Here is a 6,583-nt window from a genome sequence, read left to right as displayed (position 1 = left end):
CCAGGTACTGAGACACACATTCTTTGGAGGTAATATCAAATAGCTAACCATCCATTACTCAATGCACCCTCATGCTAAAAAATATATCTTGGAAGCGATGCGATACATGCCCTCTCTCTTTGCCCAGCCCTTTGCTTGTGCCTTACATTGTAAGTCTCACTACAAATCTAGGAGGTAGTTACTATTCTATTCCTATTTGACAGGTGGGGAAACTGAGGCTCAGAGAGATGACGTGACTTGCCTCAGATAACACAGCTTGTAAGTGGTGGGGGCCAAGATACTATCTTGAGTGTGTCTGATGACCCTTAAGAGACAATGCCACATTGTCGGGGTGACTTTGCCCCCCCCACCTCAGTCTACTGAGGAAGAATTCTCACCACACCTGTTGTCCTGTCTGCCTGGATGGGGGCACTGATGGGGAAAACCAGATGGAGAGGGATGCTTGTTAACCCTGTAACTGAGACCATCTTGACTCTATGAACCCCAAGTTGAGGGAGCGGGAGCAAGGTGGTGCTGTAAGTCTACTAATGGGGCTGGGCTTGTGAGACAGAACCTTCCAGGATATTTGGTCTTCATCCTCTCTGACAGTAGGGAGCTCCTCATCCACCCACAAGAGAAGTGGGCTTTGGGATTCCTACCCCTCCTGGTCTAAAAGTGGGCACCTCACAGGGACTAGGGCCTGCCCAGGCTCCAGTCCATTTAACCCCGCCTCCTGTCCCTGGGCCTGCCTGGGCAGTGGAGCCCCACCCCCATTCCCATTGTCCCTCAGGTCCCCAGTAGTCCCCCTTACCAGAAGGAAGGTTCTGACTTCTCTCCCCCACTACCGCCGGCTTGAGGCTAATTTTCCACTTCTGCCTAGTGAGAACGGAGCAGTATTTGAGCCTGTCCCACTCGGAAAACAGCTGCCTGCCCCTCTCCAAGCCCAGGGCCCTTCAGCTGCCCTTGTCCATTGGGTCTGAATCGCGTGGAATGTCCAGACTCTTGCCTCTTCCATCCCCGGTCCCCCCCGCCCCATCTCCTCCTCCAGAAATATGGGAGGTGGCTGAGGGCTGGTCCCCAAGGCCCCCCTTCCGTTCCCTTCCTGGCTGCCTGGTCCCACCTGCCCTAAGCGCCCTCTCCCACTCTCACTCTACCTTCAGGGGGTAGACGACTTAGCCCGACTTAGCCCTCCTCTGGGGAACACCCTCAGGCCGCTACTCCAGACTGCTGGCCATGTCATACAATCATGGAATCCTGGAGCTGGGAGAGGCCTCCAGGGGTCATCCTGGTCAGGCCCCTGCCTCAGGGCAAGTACCACGTTAAGCTCTCCGTGACAGATGGGCCCTATTTTTAAAGTGAGGCTAGGGTGGACTTTTCCCAGTGTTCCCTGTTGTTTTTCTAGTGTTTAATTATGCTGAGAGTCAGGAAGTTCCGTGCCGGGCCTGATATAACTCTCGTTGGCTGTGGTCAGCATCAATTTTCTTTTCTCGTTGGGTCAGCAAACATTTACCAAGTCTCCCTAAAGTGCTGTCCCTTTGAGTGACCCATAACATAACAGCACTGTCTTTCCTCCCTTCTTGCCTGGTCCTCACGCAGTCAGCAACGCCGTGTTGGGTCCCTACGGGGTGGTGGGCTAGAGCCTGAGGATTCCTTTCAGAACTCCTGTGCCCCCCACCCCCACTGGGTCCTGGTCCATAAGGAGCATCTTGGACATATCCGTTGAAGGAATGAACAAGATCCCCCTTTGAGATTTCATGGTATTTGCCCTCCATCATTTCCTTCCCGCAAGTATTGAAAATACACTTTTACTTTCTATTTTGAAAAATGTTCAAACTTACTGAAAACTTACGAGATAATGAACTCCCATACACTCTTCATTCACATCTACTGCTTATTAATATTTTGCCACATTTATCACCGCACACACACACACATTGTTATTATTTTGAGAGTAAGTTGCAGACAATGGCAGACTTTACTCTTGAATACACCTTTACTTCAGCGTATATCTCCTACAAGCTGGGAGAACAAGGACATTTTCTTACATATCCAGTTATCAAATACAGGATAGTTAACAGTGATACAGCACTGTTAGCTAATACACTGTCCACAATTTACCGACGATTATTCCCTCCGACGTTCTCCATGGCAGCTGTATCTCCAATCCAGGAGCCAATTCACAATCAGGCTTGCCTTTAGTTTTCAGGTCTCTTTGGTCTCCTTCAACCTGGAAGTTCCTCCATCTTTGTCTCTTATGACATTGATAGCTTTGAAGAGCACAGGCAAATTGTTTTGGAGAATGTTCTCCAATTTGGGTTTATCTGATGTTTCCTAATGATCAGATGCAAGATCACAAAGCACATATACACAGAAGCCTCCACTGGACATTCCCCAGCCGTGAAGGGCCTTTTGCCCTGGGGTGGGGTGGTTACAGCCACTGAAACAGGGAGCCAAGAGGAGGGCTCAGAGGGACCCCGGAGAAGGAGGAAGAGGGGTGTAGGGAAACTCAGTGGGCCAGGGAAGCAGTGGCAACCGTTCCCTTGTGGGGCCTCAGCCAGGCCTGCTTCTGTTCTGGGCCGGGGGCCGGGCAGGCAGGCAGGCGGCCAGCAAGAGGGCTGGACCTCTACGCCGTTTGTCCTGAAGGTACCCAGGCGCCGAGATCACTGGCCATTTCTGGCCTGGGCATTAAGAGCCTCTGGAAATAGCTCCAGGACAATTATTTCAGGAGGAATGTGCTATTCCTCCATCTTCCCAGAAAGCCAGGCTGTGTCCCATAAGATCAGGAATGTCTCTCTCCGGCCTCCCCAACTCCAGGGGATCCTGAGGTCCTCTGGGGGCCACAGAGGCCTTCCGAGCCAGGAGAGTCTGGGAGGCCAGAATGGGGTCAAGGAGACTAAAAGCCCCCTTCTCCCGTGAGAGGAGGTGTGGTTCTGGCCTTAGGTCCTGGGCTCTCAGGGCCCAGCCTGGAGTCAGAACTGCCGGCCGGGGTCCAGCTGACTCCAAGCCCAGGGACACAGGAGGGAGGGTGATGGGGAGCTGCCTACCCCACCTCCTGCCCAGAACCACCCCTGAGAGACTGACCTGGTAGTGCACCTATTATGTGCCAAAGCACCTGACATTGTCAGTGCCAGGGCCCCACATTCACCCTCTCATTTAATCCTCGCAACACCCCTAGGAGGTAGGTATTTTGCTTTCAAGATGAAGTCACTGAGGCTCAGAGAGAGCAAGAGACTTACCCAAGCTCACCCAGCAGCCAGAATTAAAACCCTATGTTTTGGCCCCAGAGCCTACGGGCTTAAGCACTAAGTGAGGAAGAGGGTGGGTCACTCAGTGACCCCACCCTCACTCAGTGAGGACTCAGTAAGTGACCCCACCCTCACTCAGTGAGGACTCAGTAAGTGACCCTGTGAACTGAGAGGTTTGGGGAGGGGTCCAGCCCCCTTCCTCCACCCCCCAGCCAAGACCAGCTGCCTCTCCCTCCCTAGCACTGCAGGACGGATGTCCTCGTCGGTGGGGTGCCCCTCTCCACACGGTCTCCAGCCACAGCGGCCCCCACCCTTGCCCCATCTGGGCCGCTTCCAACCTTGGCTCCTTAGCTGCATTGACAAACCAATTGCAAATCATGGGCTTTCCATCAGCCCTTGCCCCTCCCGCTCTGTCCCCTCTCACCTGACTGCTCCTCCCTGCAGTCCTACCCACATCCCTCTCTCCTCCTGTGCCCCACCAAGACCAACAGGGGTCCTTTCCCCACCCCAGGTTTAAAGAGTTCAAGGGCATCTCATTCCCCTGGGCTCCCCAAGAATGGAGGGAACAGCCCCCTTCTCCAGAGACCATAGGACCTGCCCCATTAGTGCATAGGCTGCTCATTAAATCCTCTCCTGACACACAGCAATTGCCCCCTACCCCTTGCCCCTGGCCTTGAGATGGTGGGAGGAGTGTTCCCTTATTCTTTCAGCCACATGGCACTTGGAAGCATCACAGACCAGGAGCAAAGCCAGCAACTCAGCAGCCATACTTGTGAGTCCATCGCAGTCTGGGGAGACAGCTAGAGCCAAGAGCCATGACTCTGTTGTCATTGTCCCACCCTGCCTGGAGGACATCTGTCCCAGCCTCTTGACAATGTGACTCACCTGAGCCCTTATCTGGCTTGGGGCCAACCTGCCTGCAGGGCTGAAAATCTCTCCTGGGCGGGGTTCTGGCCCTCCCCCGGCTACAGCCTTCCATCCACCCAAGCACAGTGAGTCACACACCCTCATCCCCTAACATCCTCAAGGATATGGGCTCTCTGCTCGCCAGCTGCCGAAACAGCACTTCCCTAAACCCCTGTATGGCAGGAGCAAGCCAGGACACGTCTGAGTTCAGGAGCCCTGAGGCAGGTGTGGCTTGGCAGGAGCCCCAGCCAGCAAGAACTGCCCTCTTGCCAAGCCACCTCGGCGCTTTTGAAGTAGAGCAGCCAACCTGGGAGGGGACAGGACTCTCATCATTATGCGGCCTGGGAAATTCCCTCTAAGGGGGCTGGGGATGATGGTCATGTGTAGACTTATATACAGCCTTATACGCACCCTTGCTGAGACAGGACTTGGAAAGCAGGACAGCAAGTAACTGGTTTGTGCTGTGACCTCAGGTAAGTATTGAACTTGTCCGAACCTCAATCTCCCTTTCTGTGACATGGGGGTAAGGAAGGTGCCCAGCGAACATTGCTGGCTCAACAGACTTGCAATAATAGCTAATGTTGGGGCTTCCGTGGTGGCACAGTGGTTGAGAATCCGCCTGCCAGTGCAGGGCACACGGGCTCGAGCTCTGGTCTGGGAAAATCCCACGTGCCATGGAGCAGCTAGGCCCGTGCGCCACAACTACTGAGCCTGCGCTCTAGAGCACGTGAGCCACAACTACTGAAGCCCGCGTGCCACAACTACTGAAACCCGCGTGCTTAGACCCCGTGCTCCGCAACAAGAGAAGCCACCGCAATGAGAAGCTCGCGCACCGCAACGAAGAGTAGCCCCTGCTCGCCACAACTAGAGAAAGCCCGCGCATAGCAACAAAGACCCAACACAGCCAATAAATAAATAAATAAATAATAAAATACATGAAAAAAAACAGCTTATGTTATTAGCTAGTAATAGCTAAATGCCCCCGTGTTGCAGGCACAGTGTGCTGTAGTGGTGCATGGGATTCAGCTCATACTGGCTCACAAAAGCCAATTCTGAAATATTCTAGAATCTGGTGAACTCCTTGTTAAACCATCGGTAGCCTGAAATCAACCATGGCAGGAACATTTATACCACAGGAATTGGCAAATGCAACAAATCAGAGTTTTTTTCTGTTTTGAGCCCCTAGGTCACCAGCACACCACTGAAGCCAAATGACTTAAGCTTTTTTTAAGAAATTGAAGTATAGGTGATTTACAATGTTGTGTTAATGTATGCTGTACAGCAAAGTGATTTAGTTATACATATATACATTATTTTTTTTCTATATTCTTTTCCATTATGGTTTATTACAGGGTACTGAATATAGTTCCCTGTGCTATACAGTAGGACCTTGTTGTTTATCCAGATTTAACCTTTTTGAACCTCTGTTTCCTTACCCATAAAACCACGGTAGTAATGATCCACATGTAATGAATGCTTCCTGGGTCCCAGCTGCTGTGTGTAATTTTATGCATCCACCAGACTGGGCCACGGGTTGCCCAGGTACCTGGTTAAACATTGCCTCTTGGGTGTGTCTGTGAGGGTGTTTCTGGACGAGATGAGCGTGTGGGTTGGTGAACTGAGTAAAGCAGCCCAGCCTCTGCTTGTGGATGGGCACCATCTAATCTGTTGAGGGCCTGAATAGAACAAAGAGGCGGAGGAAGGGTGAATTCATTCTCTGACTGACTAGTTGAACTGGGACATCCATCTTCTGGCCTCGGTTCTCCTGGTCCTCAGACCGTCAGACTTAGGCTGGAATCTACACCATTAGCTATCTAGTTCTTAGGCCTTTGAACTATACCACCAGATTTCTGGGTCTCCAGCCTGCAGATAGGGGATCATGTGACTTCTCAGCCTTGCATAACTGCATGAGCCAATACCTAATAATAAATAAATATATGTATGTATATATAAATACAAAAACATAGCATATATATACAATATATACTATAGTATATAGTATTACATAACATTGTACTATATATGTTGCTATACGTATGTGTGTGTATGTGTATATATAAAAGTTTGTGTCGCGCCCCCAAATTCGTATGTTGAAACCTCATCCCCAACGTGATGGGGTTTAGAGGTGGGGGCCTTTGGGAGGTGATTAGGCCACTGAGGGGAAAGCCTTCATACATGGGATTAGTGCCCTTATAGAAGAAACCCCAGAGAGCATCCTTGCCCCTGTGCCATTTGGGAATGCAGTGAAAAGACAGCCATCTCTGACCCAGGAAGTGAGCTCTCACTAGACACTGAGTCTGCTGGTGCCTTGATCTTGGACTTCCCAGCCTCTATAACTGTGAAAAATAAATGTTATTTAAGCCACCCAGCCTATGGTATTTTTGTAATAGCAGCCCAAATGCAAAGACACACACACACACACACACACACACACACACACACACACACACACA

This window comes from Monodon monoceros, unplaced genomic scaffold, assembly GCF_005190385.1.
Source record: "Monodon monoceros isolate NGI ecotype Baffin Bay Population unplaced genomic scaffold, NGI_Narwhal_1 Super_Scaffold_18, whole genome shotgun sequence".
In the NCBI taxonomy this organism is placed as follows: Eukaryota; Metazoa; Chordata; class Mammalia; order Artiodactyla; family Monodontidae; genus Monodon; species Monodon monoceros.
Note: the sequence above shows the minus strand (reverse complement) of the source record.